Source organism: Dasypus novemcinctus, chromosome 20 (genome assembly GCF_030445035.2).
Source record: "Dasypus novemcinctus isolate mDasNov1 chromosome 20, mDasNov1.1.hap2, whole genome shotgun sequence".
NCBI classification, from domain to species: Eukaryota; Metazoa; Chordata; class Mammalia; order Cingulata; family Dasypodidae; genus Dasypus; species Dasypus novemcinctus.
The window spans coordinates 25,974,834-25,990,368 of record NC_080692.1 but is presented as its reverse complement, the minus strand read 5'-3'; positions in this window follow the sequence as shown (position 1 = coordinate 25,990,368).

The window sequence follows — 15,535 nt, the reverse complement described above, 5'->3', positions numbered from 1 at the left end:
GTTTTTATTTATTCACTTATTTTATCTATTTAACAGCAATCCCCATAACACCACACAATTACAACAAGGACTTTGTCATTTCCTTTCTAGGACCTGGAATACTACTTGGTAGATAGTAGGCATTCAATACATCTTTTTTTACTAAAAAGATAAATTTTAAAAAGATTTAAAAAAGGTATTCTAAGATGGATCATGACCTTCTTTTCCTTTTTTCTTTATTACTGAGCTATGAAAGGAACTGTGGATAAATATTTACTCTTTGTGGTTAACCCTCTCTTTTATTTCCCTTATATTAATAAGTTAACAAGTTGAATGGAATAAATTGTGTGTAGAGAGAGTGTTTGTTCTATTCAAGGCCACTGAGTCATAGAAAAATATACTGGAATACAAAAAGTTAATTGTAGAAAGACTTGAGAGGAAAATCTTTATCTTATTTGTATACTTTTAAAAATTAAGAGTGTGAAAAAATTCTAAAAGATGATTTTATGTTTTTAGTATGAGGTCTTGAACAGGAAAATGGGTGAAACATAAGGACAGTGAGAGAAAACATTAAAAGAAGTGTTTTCTATATTTAGAGGGAAGAAGCTATGGCTCAAGCAATTGGGTTCCTATCTACCATATATAGGAGGTCCAGGAGGCAAGCTGTCTCATGTGGTGAGCTGACCCATGCAGAGTGCTGGCTGGCATGGAGTGCTGGCTCACACAAGAGTGTTGCCCCTTGCAGGAGTGCTGGCCCACACAGGAGTGCTGTCCCGCGCTAGGAGTGCTGGCCCATGCGGAGAGCTGGCACAGCAAGATGATACAATAAAAAGAGACACAGAGGAGTGACAATAAGAGATGCAAAAGACCAGGGAGCTGAGGTGGCACAAGAGATTGAGCACATCTCTCCCACTCTGGAAGGTCCCAGGATCTGTTTCCAGAGCCGCCCAATGAGAATACAAGCAGACACAGAAGAATACACAGCAAATCAACCCAGAGAGCAGACAATGGAAGAAGGGAGGAGAAATTTTTAAAAAATGTTTAGCAAGTCAAGGATCAGCAAAATATAGGTATGTAGAAAAGCACACTTAGAAAGTTTAGAGGCATTACTTATGCATCAGAGGGATAATTACACAGAATGGATGAAGATAACAGGGATACTAATACTGAAAACATACACAAAAGACAAAAGACCATAAATATTTCATTCCAGAGAAAAACCTAGAATGTGAAAATTACAAGTAAATGTAATTTTCACCCAAAAATATATATAATTAAGTTATATTGCTTATTAGAAAATCTCAGAATTAATATTCTCTTTCTACACCACCGTCATACAAACATGCACTTTATTCAGAATCCCTTTGTAAACATTTCTGAAATTTAATCTTTCAAACATTGCTAGATGGTTGTTCACTTTCAAATTCAAAGATATCTCTAACTTTTGAGGCAACTTATACTTATTGCAGAACAGTTCTTCTTATCACTAGTTCTAATAAAATAAACTTTTTTCTCTTAGAGAAGAAGAGAAAAAAACATGACGTCAATAAGAAGAGAAAATAGATGGTGAATAAGAGAATGACCATGACTGAGCTCAGAATCTGTGCAATATTTCAGGGTTGATCAGAGAAAGAGGAACAAATAAAGTATACTAAGAACAGCAATTAGTGACGCAGGGTGGAGGGAGAAAAATACCCCAAACCCCAGAAAAGTATGTTTCAGGAAACCCTAGAAAATAATCAGTTGAAATAAGGAGAACACAATCAATTGTTGAGACCAGCTCAAGATAAGGAATGCTCAAATAAAAGGTGTCACAGAACTTAAGAAATAGACACAAGAAGTAGAAAAAGATGGGAACAGGAGACTCAGAGTCTCAAGGACTAGAAGCCTCAACCCAAGTTTCTACATCATATTTATTGACTATCTCAAGAGTGGGAGTAAAATTACTTTTTATTCTTTTAGATAATTTTTTAAATAATTTTATCCCACCCCCTTGCAGATTTTTGCATACTCTCTGCTCTCCGTTCTCTGTGTCCATTCACTATGCATTCTTCTGTGTCTGTATTTATTTATTTAATTTCCCCTCCCCCCATGCGGCTTGCTTGCTCTCTGCTTCTGTGCCCATTCACTGGGGCTCTTCTGTGTTCTCACTTGTCTCGCTTGTTTTTGTTGCAGCACCTTGCTAAGTCAGCTCTCTGTGGAGTCTGCAGGCAGGGCGGCACTCCACAGCATGTAGGCGAGCCTGCCTTCACAAGGAGGCCCTGAGACACGAAATGAGCACCTCCCATATGATAGATGGGAGCTCTTCTGATTGACCCACAGTCACTTCCCTTAGATAACACTTTGCCAGAGTAATTTCGTCCACGTTTTTCCCATGTATGCTGTGCAAGGTTTAAATGTTTTTTTCTGCAAACAATTAGGGGTTGTTCAGGACAGTGTTCCATCCTGAAAGGACCTGATATTCTAATGTCTGTACCCTCATTTGAGTTATGGAAACATTTTTTTTTAAAGATTTATTTATTTATTTATTTCTCTCCCCTTCCCCCCCCACCCCGGTTGTCTGTTCTCTGTGTCTATTTGCTGCGTCGTCTTCTTTGTCCACTTCTGTTGTTGTCAGTGGCACGGGAATCTGTGTTTCTTTTTGTTGCATCATCTTGTTGTGTCAGCTCTCCGTGTGTGTGGCACCATTCCTGGGCAGTCTGCACTTTCTTTTGCGCTGGGCAGCTCTCCTTATGGGGTGTACTCCTTGTGCGTAGGGCTCCCCTATGTGGGGGACACCCCTACGTGGGGGACACCCCTGCACGGGGGACACCCCTGCGTGGGGGGCACCCCTGCGTGACACGGCACTCCTTGCATGCATCAGCACTTCGTGTGGGCCAGCTCCACATGGGTCAAGGAGGCCTAGGGTTTGAACCGCAGACCTCCCATGTGGTAGACGGATGCCCTAACCACTGGGCCAAGTCCACTGCCAAGTTATGGAAACATTTTAACCTCCATCCATTTCTCCACATTTCCCTTCCCCCTTTTTTTTTCAAAATAATAAATACAGCTCAGGCAGTTTCCTGTTGTATTAATCCCCGGAGGGTTTGTAATGTGCATCTGAGGACTAAACACATACAAAATGGACAGGAACAGATGAATAATATACCTCCTAGAAGATCCCTCCCCAACTCTTAATTCATATCATAGGGTTCAGGGATCTTAATCCATCCACAATTCCTATAATAGTTTGTGAGGCAGGAAGCAATGGCAAATGAGCATGTTGAATGCTTGTTACTAGGGCTTGTAATTGAGAACTATCTAAGCTTAAATTGTCTCTATGGCCACACAAATTATGTTTTACTGATTCCTAAGGAATATCACTACTATTATATACATAGGGAGGTCACACAAATCTAGATATATTCCAATCACATCATAGGCATAAATACATATTTATAGTTTGTAATTCTTCTTCCAAGTTTAGAAGAGCATTTTATACATAATCCATAACTGCAGTAGATTATACAACAACAAACAATAAGACTTCCAACTAGCAGACATTTAATGAATAGACTTTCATTTCTCATGGGCTTAAAATTCTCAACCAGCAAGGCTATATAGGCCAGTACTCAGTCAAAAATGACCTCATTTTACCCAGTTTGTATAGTTTGAGGCATAGGCAGTGACAAATTATTGTTACTCCTCCATTTGGGGCTGTGGAGCAGATGAAAGTTTATCTCATAATTTCAGTGCCTTCATTGGTCCTGTTCTGAGTATCTTCACTGGACTTGAGGCCACAACTCAGTGTTGAATTTAAACTTAGTCCATTGTTGTGAGGATTCATTTTTTAGGCAGAAAATAATAGTAGCTTGTTATAAACTTTTACTAAAACAGACTAAAGACTTGAGAAACTTTGAGAAAGAACAAAATTTTAACTTTACATCAGTATCCTATTTGATACTAAAGCTTTTAAAACTTTATAGATAAACCCATCAAATCTTATTCAGTTTTAACCATAAAAATTCCTTTTCCACAAAACTTCTATTCTTTCTGTATTCAAGTTTTGTCTCATATTTTACTATTTCTTAATAATCAATTGTTTTATCTTAGGACAAAATTATTTTCTGTTTCTATAATAATAAAAACACATTCCATACACCCTACATACATAAGTTACCAAAATTATTTTGGAAACTGCCTCCAATCAAACCTTTTACAACACACAATTACCATTAACACTAAACAAACTTGTTAAAATAATGATTCAGTTTGGTTATATGCAAATATAATTTTTCTTTCTTTCAAATACTTAGTAGCATGCAATACTAGAAACTAACTTTTAGAAACATGTTGGCAGGGGAGGCTGGCTGCCAACAAGTTTTCCTGTTATAAAATTACTTTTTGTTATTACTATCAGTGCAGTTTTTGTTTATTAATGACTTCTTGGAATTAGCCACTTAAACAATTTAATTCAAACAATGCTTCCACAAACTTCTTATAATTATTTATAACCAGTAGACTATAATTATTTTATTTTAAAACAAATTTCACCTTCACAGAACACATTCCCTTACTTAATGTTGCCACAATACCTTCTACAACTTGCCATAGCATTCAAGCTTTGTCCTGCATATTTCCACTTTGATTTTATGAAAACTAGCCATCTTATTTTAGGACAAAACACACTTTTTTTGAACAAACTTATTAAATTTCAGTCAGCACTCTCACAAACTTTTTACTTTTTTTAATATTCATTTAGGTTTTACATCCTTCATTTTATCTTGTGAAGAAAAATAAACCATTTCAATTTCGGCAAGAACTATTTTTTATGAAGAGACTTATAGTAATTTCATTAATCAAGACTTACAATTTTTATCATTATAGAGATCTTATCAACATTTGAACTTATGTATAAGCACTTATTTAATTTTTGGCCATTCAAATAGAGCTCTTTTAGAAATTTTTATTTATCAATTTATATTAACATACAGAGGTATCAAAATATACACTGCCATTGAACAAACAAACAAACAAAAAAAACAATTACAGCACACCAAAGAAACATAAAGCTTACTAATTTGACCCATAATTCTTACTTTTTTTGTATAGTTGTTTTAAAGGCCTCTGTCATTTCACATCTTTGATTTTACTGCTTTTAAGATTCCTGGAATCCGTGCTTCCTGAAACATGCAAGTTTGTTCTTGGAAACACTTTTATTAGTAATCACAACCAGTTAGGACAACTTGAACAGCATAAAGTCAGTTAGGCTTTTATTTAGCAGTTTAGACAGACAGTTACACAAATTTTTTGGATTACAACTTTTAAACTACACTGAGACTTGAAGTTGAGGAGTAAGCTATTGGTTCAAAACTGAAAATTCCTTTTAACACCTTGATAAAAATTTTGTACTAATTTTATTAATTTGGCATGAATTAGAATCAGCCTGGAAACAAAAGAGAACAGCAATGTTGCCACGTTTTTCTCCTTTTCCAGCAGCTTAATTCTATTACCCACCCCCCCCCACCCCCCCCCCACTAGCCCACAGCCATATTATGATGTAGGCAGCAGGGAGTTTGCACAGTTTTTGCCAGAATATTTTCCTTACCTTAATCAACACTTTAACAGAGAATTTTCTTACAAGTATGATTTCACTAACAAGGGCCTTATTTAGCACTTTTGCCTGTACAGAATGTTGTGTTTGTGAGTTAACCTTTCCTTGCACAAGTGGCTCAATGTGATTTCCCTCCATGCTAGCCTGCAAGATTCCCTTCAGTAAAGAGGATATTTTAGGCTGGATATTTCCAGGCACAGGTGTTAAGGAGTGGAGGAAGAGAAGGTATATCAACTTCCTCAAAATTAATTGAGGGGCTATAGGCAAAGATAGTTTAGAATCAAAACCTTCAGAAATTTTTATAGGGGAAGGGTCATCATTGACCTTTTCTTCATCTTCTTTTTCATCCTCTGTTTGTAAAGGTTCTCTGATGGACTTAATAATAGTCCACATAGGCCAGATAATAACAGGGAGGGAATTACCTTGAACATGTAATTTTTTTAATTCCTTACCAACTCTTTCCCAATCAGTTAATTCTAAACTGCCTAATGTTGGGAACCATGAACAGTGAGCATCAACAACCTGTAAAAGTTCCATAATATGGGACTCACTAGCATTAGTTCCCCCTGCTTTGAGGAGCTGTTTCAGGAGACAGACGTAAGGATAATCTTTGGTTGTACTATTTCCGTTTCCCATTGTAACCCTATAAAAAAATAAAAATTAAAAAAAAAAAACCTGAGAGCATCCTTACCAATTGAAAGCTTCAAGGCTGTTGCAACCACTCAGGTCTCTGTGATGGTACACCAATTTCAGTTTTGCTCCGGCAATCCTTCTCCTTCTCAATCTTCCCAACATTGGTCTTCAGATATTAAGACCAGCTCAACATAAGGAATGCTCAAATAAAAGGCATTGCAGAACTTAAGAAAGAGACACAAGAAGTAGGAAATGATGGGAACTGGGGACTCAGAGTCTCAAGGACTAAGAGCTTTGACCCAAACTTCCACATCATATTTATTGAATAGCTCAGGGATGGGAGTAGAGTTACTTTTTACTCTTTTGGATAACGTTTTGCCAGAGTAATCTCATCCACATTTTTCCCATGTATGGTTCGCAAGGTTTAAATGTTTCTTTCTGCAAACAATCATGAGTTGTTCAGGACAGTGTTCCATCCTGAAAGGACCTGTTGTTCTAAGGTCTGTACCCTCAATTGCGTTATGGAAACATTTTAATCTCTGGCCATATCGCCACAAAAATTCTCTGAAATTATGAATCAAAGTCCTTCAGAAAACAAGAGAGGATGGAATCTAGAGACGTAGCAAGAATACCACCCAAAAAAGGAAGACTGACAGTCTCCCATTCTTAAGGGGGAAGGACAAGAGTGCACACACAGAGCTGAGGGTGGGTCAGTATAGTGGGCAAAAGATAAGTGAGCTCCCATCCAATGACTTCCATTCTCTCAGAGTAAAGTGAAGCAAATTCAGTTAATACTGAGTAGTGGGACCACTTGTTGGTAATTTGAGGCAAGAGAAGAACATATGAAATATCAGTTTTGGAGAACAGGAAAGCAAACCTACTAGGAAAGCATAGTAGGATTGTTAAGGAGTGTTAATTGAACTTTTAGGATTTATTCATCACCTTAAAGTGAGACCAATGCTTTTCTTCAGCCCAGTCCAACTGCTCAAGTATGGGCAGGGATATGTAGACAGTAGTTTTCCAGTGTTTGGTGTTTCACCAGGTGCGTTTCACAGAGGAAAAGTGTGGCAAGGGAAATGAAAGTGGTGGTAAGAGAGTGAATGTACTGATAGACCATGAAACCTAAACAAGTGAGCAAGAGAGTACAGACATAAGGAAGACAGTGGAAATGAAAAATAATTACAGATACATGGGTGATTGAATGTATCCATGAGGAAGGAATATCCAAAAGGGAAGTAAAATCATAGAATATAGTGTACTTGAAATCTGGATACCTCAAGTGGTATAGTTATGGATGTCAATAAGGTGAAATACAGGGTCACATGAATAATAATGGAAGACAGGTGGAGAAAAGTTGACTAGGTTGTCTGCATGATTGTCAAACTCAGGAATAACTGTGGCATAACAAAGGTGGAGAGAAAGAATGCAAGCCTGAGAGTGACATCAACATGCTAGCATAAGTCTTCCCTCAGAATCAAATAGTAAAAGGGCAAATCCCACTTGCTTAGAATTCTGGAGAACAATGGAGACTTAAGAAGGACTCAACAAATGATGAATTGAAAAAGAAAAAAAAAGTAGTAATCTCCAAAAATAGGTAGATTTTCTTCACAGAGCTACAAGTCCAGGTCACTCCCCCTCAATTATCTCAAATCTCCTGGTAATAAAACAGAGGCAGCACAGCCCAGATCCCTCCTGCCACAAAAGCAGACCATAGAACCACTCACAGTAGCAAGTTAAAATTCCACACATATCCAGGCACAGGGACCCAAATCCACAGATGCCAAGGGTGAAACACAAGTTATTGAGAAGTATAACATAAAAAAGAGCCCCCTGCAGAAAAAGAGAAATAGAGCAGAGACCAAAAGAAAGAAAGAGACCCTGCAGCAGAATTGTTGGCAAGAGATGTGCCCACACAATCCAGTCACTGTTCAGTGGACCCCCTAAATACAAAAAGAACTTGTCTAGATAGACTCACCTTTCTGGAATGACCCTATCTTGGGAAGGATACAATAATGGGGAAGAAACTGTGGCAAAAAAAAAAAAAAATCCTCACGAATATAAAAGGGCAGGGGAAGGAACTGAGCTGCTATAAGACAGGACAGGTCACAGAACTTAAAAGTGTAAGGCAAAGGGGGTTCTGAGTGAAGAAGAGAATTTAAATAAATCATGGAAATTGGGGAGAAAATTCTGAACAAAACCAATCAGAACAGATAAAGATTCCAAGAGAAAGCACAGAGGAAAGGCAGCTTTCTCCTGGAGGTGAAACAATTGCACAAAAATGTGAAATCTTAAAAAATTGTACCACATAACCAAGGCAAGAATCAGATGAAGAAGAGCTCAGAAAATCTAAAGTAAAGGTCTGGAATAAGTTGGACCAAGTGTCAAAGAGCCTTAACACAAAGCCAACCAACAATAAGACCCTAAACTGAGGGGAAAACTGTCCTTCAGAGTTAACATATCAAAATAATCAGATGCCCAGACATTAATAAAAATTACAAGTCATACTAAGAAACAGGAATATATGGCTACATCAAGGGACCAAATTAAAACTTCAGAGAAGACAAAGAATTTGGAAGAAGTGATCAAAGACGTTCAAAGAAATCTCCTAAATCAATTCAAGGAGATGAAGGAAAATGTGGATATAGAGCTAAAGGATATTAAGAAGACAATGTGTAGCATAAAGAAGAATTTAATTTTTTAAAAAATATAAGAGAAATTACGTGCATGAAAGGCACAATAATGGAGATTAAAAATAAATTAGCCAGAATATCGCAGCCTACATGCAATAGCAGGTGTTAAAAACTGCTTTTTGACTTTGGATAAAAGGGGGAAATGGAAAGGACAAATGAGTTTATATGGCTATGAGTCTCCAAAAAAGAGTCGGAAGGTCATCAGAGGGGTAATGCTTATGCACACCTCAGCAGGGTACCAGAGACAGCCAAAGTAGAAAGAAACTGAGGTACTGGTTCTCTTGAGGGCTACAGAGAACCACAGGTTCTGTGGTCATGGCAGATGGCTCTGGAGTTCAGGGCCATGTCCGTTGGCCCTACTTTAGAGTTTGTGTTCCTGAGTGTGATGGAGTTGGACTCAGATATGACTTTTCTGTGTTAGGCATTGGGGTTGGTGTATACTCAGGAGACCTGAACTTCTGGACTGTCCATGTGACAGCTAGGCCCTGAGCCTCAGCAGACTTGCAATTCCTACCCTCTGGTTTATTGGACTTACCCTGGTCAGCTAACAGGGAGGTAAGGAAGGTCAACCACCACACCAGGGACCCAAGAGTGCCTACAGTTGCAGCAGGAGACTTGCATCCATCATCCATGTAGAATCTAAACCCCCTCTTGATGTAGAGGGGGACTGGACATAACCATCCCAGGGTCCACAGAATGGAGGAATAGAGTCTGGATTAGAGTGGACTTACTGGTGTTCTGCTGGGGAACTATTGTGATTAGTAAGGGAAGAAATTGTAGTGTTGATGTGGAGAAAGTGGCCATGGTAGCTGCTGAGGGAAGAAGAGATATGGTGTGGGGGCATTTTTAGGATTTGGAGTTGTCCTGGATGGAGCTGCAGGGACAGATGCTAGACACTGTGTGTCCTGCCATGGCCCACTGGGTGGACTGCAGGAGAGTGTAGACTACAATGTAAACCACTGCCCATGTGGTACAGCAGTGCTCCAAAATGTATTCACCAGGAGCAGTGAATGTGCCACGATGATGGAAGAGATTGTTGACGTGGGAGGAGTGGGGTGTGGGGATGGGGGGTATATGCGGACCTCATATTCTTTGAATGTAACATTTAAAAGAAAAGAAAAAAGAAAATAATAATAATAAATTAGAAGAACCAGGAAGATGGTGGCAGAGTAAGGAGCTCCTAGAGTCAGCTCCTGCTACAGGGCAGTTAGCAAACACTCAAAGATCTCTGGAGCTAGATGAAACACCTGTTTGGGGTCTCCAGGAGACCAGAAGAGCATCCTGCAACATCCTTGAAGGAATGGAAGGAGGAGACTGCCCAGCTGCAGAGAAGACTCTTAAGCAGAGAATTCCATGCCAAAGAGGCCAGTGCCCATCCTCCACTGGAGGCACAAGCCGCCTCGGGAGCTGTTATGTGACTGGAATTGAAAGCTCCACTAACCCAAAATTGGGGGAGGAAGAGACCATTGGGTACCAATTTCAGCTACTGATGAGTAAATTCGGTGGACTACAGTATAATCCTGAGAACAGCTAAAGTTTCAGCCTGTTCAAGTCAGAAAGACACTGGGAGCTGCCATCTTAACTCCATGCCTGGCACGAGGGGAAACGGGGTGGACTGAAAATCACAGTGCTGGTGGGGACCAGCTTCTTTCCATCCAGATCATGCTGCATCTCTAGACTAGGCCCCAGAGCCACCTCCAGCAGGGAGGAAGCTGTGGAGACCAGCACCTGCCTCTCTGAGAAATTTCTGGCCAAGCCACGGAGGCTGGTAATTGTCCTACTCTGGCTGTGGATGCTGCCATTCTCTGGGAGCTATTCTGTGGCTGGAATTGGAAGTTCCAATTTCCAGATATGGGAGGAGGAAACTGTTGGCTGCCGAGTTCAGCTACTGGTTGGTAGACTTGGCTGGCTGAGATATTACCCTGGGAATAGCTGGGGTGTGAACCAGCCCAAGTAGGAAAGAGGCCCATGACTGCCATTTTGATTCCACCCCTAACCTGAGGAGAAGTCTGGCTGACTGAAACTCTCAGTGTCAGCAGGAACCAGTTTCTTTCATGCAGATTAGCCTGCAGCCCTAGCCTTGGCTTCAGCCCTGCCTCTGGCAGGGAAGAAGCTGAGGAGCCCTGCACCAGCTTATTCAGGTACCTGTAGGTAACATTGGCTGGCATAGACTGAAAATCAGAAGTCTACCAGGGCAACTGCAGACATCTTGGATCCATACTGCATAGATTGCTGCCCACACCTGCAGCTCTATCCTCACACCAGGCAGGGGAGAAAGGGATGTGAAACTTCATCAGTCTCTCTGGGCAACTACAGTCTAGGCCTGTATGTGGATTATTCCACACAGCTGTGACTCTGTCCCTACCCCTGGCAAAGGAGAAAGCTGGAAGAAGCTTCACTGGCACCTGGCAAAATGAGGGCAGCTTGAGACTCCACGGCTTAGAGCACCAACTACATGCTTGGCTCCTACTGCACAGCCAGCAAGGGAAAAAGGGAAGGAAGCCCTAAACTAAAGAGAAAAACTGCACCCAGAATAAATACTCTAGTAAGCCAGATGCCAAAACACCAACAAAAATTACAATCCACACCAAGAAACAGGAAGCTATGACCCAGTTAAAGGAACAAGATAAGCCTGCAGATGATGTAAAGGAATTGAGACAACTAATCATAGATATTCAAACAAATCTCCTTAATAAATTCAGTGAGATGGCTAAAGAGATAAAGGATACTAAGAAGACACTGGATTAGCACAAAGAAGAATCTGAAAGCACACATAGAAAAATAGCAGATCTTATGGGAATGAAAGGTGCAGTAAATGAAATTTAAAAATCATTGGAATCATATAATAGCAGATTTGAGGAGGCAGAAGAAAGGATTGGTAAGCTTGAAGAAATGACCTCTGAAAGTGAACATATAAAAGAACAGATGAGGAAAAGAATGGAAAAAAATTGAACAAGATCTCAGGGAGCTAAATAACAGCAAAAGGCATGCAAACATACATGTTATGGATGTACCAGAAAGAAAAGAGAAGGAAAAGGGGGCAGAAGGAATATTTGAAGAAATAATGGTAGAAACTTTCCTAACCCTATTGAAGGACATAGATATCCATGTCCAAGAAGTACAACATACTCCCCTCTGAAAAAATCTAAGTAGACCAACTCCAAGACACAGACTCATCAGAATGTCAAATGCCAAAGACAAAGAGAGAATCCTGAGAGCAGCAAGAGAAAAGCAATGCATAACATATAAGGGATATCCAATAAGATTAAGTGCTAATTTCTCACCAGAAACCATGGAGGCAAGAAGACAGTGGTCTGATATATTTAAGATACTACAAGAGGAAAAAGAATCTTATACACAGAAAGATTGTCTTTCAAAAATGAGGGCAAAATTAGAATATTCACAGATAAAGAGAAACTGAGAGAATTTCTAAGCAAGAGACCTGATTTCCAGGAAATACTAAAGGCTATGCTACAGCCTGAAAAGAAAAGACAGGAAAGAGAGGCTTGAAAGAGAGCCTAGAAATGAAGATCATATCAGTATAAGTAACTAAAAGTGTCAAAAGAGTGGTGAAAATAATGTGATAGCCAGGTCCTGAGCCTCAACAGACTCCAGCACCTACAATCTGATCTATTGGACTTACCACACTCAGCTAAGATGGAGTTGAAGAAGGACAACCACCACACCATGGAGCCTAGAGTGATTACAACTGAAAATGGGAGGATTGCATCCAGCATCCATGTGGAATCTGAGCCTCCTCTTGACATAGAGGTGCAATGGACACAACCAATCCAATGTCCACATAGAAGAGGTGGCATTGGATTGGGAAAAGTGGACATGGTGGACGATGGGTATGGGGAAAGGCAGGAAGAGATGAGAGGTGGAGGCGTCTTTGGGACATGGAGCTGCCCTGGATGGTGCTTCAGAGGTAATCACCAGACATTGTAAATCCTCACAGGGCCCACTGGATGGAATGGAGGAGAGTATGGGCCATGATGTGAACCATTGTCTAGGAGGTGCAGAGGTGCCCAAAGATGTACTTACCAAATCCAATGGATGTGTCATGATGATGGGAACGAGTGTTGTTGGGGGGGGGAGAGGGGGAGTGGGGGGGTGGGGTTGAATGGGACCTCACATATATATTTTTAATGTAATATTATTACAAAGTCAATAAAAAAAAAAGATAAATAAATAAATAAATAAAATAAAGACAACAAAAAGATTAAAAAAAAAAAGAGTGGTGAAAATAAAATATGACAAATAAAACTCAAATAGTCAAGAATAAACTTAACCAATGATATAAAGCACTTGTATTCAGAAAACTGCAACTCAGTGTTAAAACAAATCAAAAAAGCCCTAAATAAATGGAAGAACATTCCATGCTCATGGATTGGAAGACTAAATATCATTAAGGTATCAATTCTACTCAAATTGGTATACAGATTTAATGCAATCCTGAGATTAAAGAATGCAATCCAGCATTAAAGAAAAAATTGAAAACACAATCATTAAATTTATTTGGAAGGGTAAGGAGTCCTGAATAGCCAGAAACAGCATAAAAAGGAAAAGTGAACCCTCATCTCCAGGTTTTAAATCATAATACCTACCTATAGTGGTGAAAATAACAGGGTACTGGCCTAAAGACAGACACAATAGATGAATGGAACCAAATTGATGGTCCAGAAACAGACCCTCACAGGTATGGTAAAGTGATTTTTGACTAGCCTGTCAAACTCACACAGCTCGGGCAAAAAAATCCATTCAACAAATGGTCCTGAAAGAATTGGATATCCATAGCTAAAAGAGGAACAAGGACCCCTATCTCACACCTTATCCAAAAATTAACTCAAAATGGATGAAAAAACTAAAAATAAAAAGCAAGAACCATAGAAGTTCTAGAAGAAATTATTGGAAAATAGTTTCAAGACCTGGTGGTAGGTGATGTATTCTTAAAGGAGATAGGAGGACTGAGTGGACCACTGATGTTTAATGTATGTAGGAGTTTTAATTAGCTTTACTGTAAAAGTGTGGAAATTATAGAGTGTATGGTAATACACATTGCATAACAGCTAGTTTGTAAATGGGGACGTGACTGAAAATGGTAGTCTAGGTATGTAAATGCCAATTGACAGAATGCTAGAGAATAATCTAGGAATTGAATAGCACAATACACCAAGAGGTGGATGAGAATTGTGGTTGATGGTATATATGCAAGAGTGTCCTTTGTTTGCTACAGCAAATGTGTATCACTACTGCAGGATGTTGGGAATGTGGAGAAGCATGGGAAAAATACAGCTGGAGTGACCTATGGACTGTGGTTAGTAGTAATAATATAATATTCTTGCATCTATGCGAAAGATGTACTGTGTTGATACTGAGGCAGTAATGAAAATGTGAGCCAAATGTACACTATGGACATGGCAATAATCAGATGATATTATTTTATCTGTAGCAAATGACACACCATATTGTTGTGTGTTGATGGAGGGGTGTTGTTTGGGAATTCTGCACATGTGCATGATTATTTTATAAGTTTACAACTTCTGTAATAAAAAATAAATTTAAAAAATAATAATAGGGTGGATTGGGGGAAAAACACACCAAATGTAAGATAAGGACTATGATTAGTAGTAAGATTTTGACAGTATTCTTTCACAATTTGTAAGAAACATCTCATGACAATGCAAGGTGTTGGTGGAGGGTTGATGTATGGGACCCCTGTATGATGTTATGCATGTTTGCTTTGTAAGTCCACCACTTTTGCTCTACACTTAATTGTTTATGTATGTTCATATATAAATGATATAATAATAGGTTGGTTGGTGGAAAATACTTTGGTTAGTAGTAATATTTTTACAATGCTCTTTAATCATTAATTAAAAAGGTTTAACAACAATGCAAGTTATTGGTGGTAGGGTGAGTTATGAGAGTCCTGTATGAGGTTATATATGTTTGTTTTGTAAGTTCACAATTATTATTATACACTTATTGTTTATGTAAGTTTATGTATGAGTGATATAGTTTAATAAATTTAAAAAAACAACACCTAGATATTTAAATAATTAAATAAAATTAAATAAGATAATTTAAAATAGAAGCTTGTTGTTTGAAGAAATCAACTTCTATGATATGTATATACAAAGATTATTTAAAAGTTTTTGAAAAATAAATAAATAAATAAATTAGAGGCATAGGAAGCAGATTTGAACAGGAAAAAGAAAGATTCAGTGAACTAGAAGACAGGACCATCAAAATCATATAGTCAGAAAAACAAATAGAGAAAAGAATAGGAAAAAATTAAGCAATGTCACCAGGATTTGTGTGACAGCATGAAACATATAATCACATATGTCACAGGTATCCAAGGAGAATAGGGAAAAGGAGAGGAAAAAATACTTTAGAAAACAATGGCTAATATTTTCCCAACTCTAATGAAAGACGTAGATACACAGTTCCAAGAAGTACAATGTACTCCAAATGGAAAAAACCCTAACAGACCCACTGCAAAACATATACTAATCAGATTGTCAAAGCAAAGATAAAGAGAGAATTCTGAGAGTAGTTTATCAAACAAAAGTAATCAATAAGACTTTGTGCCAATTTCTCATCAGAAATCATTGAGGCAAGAAAGCAATGGCAT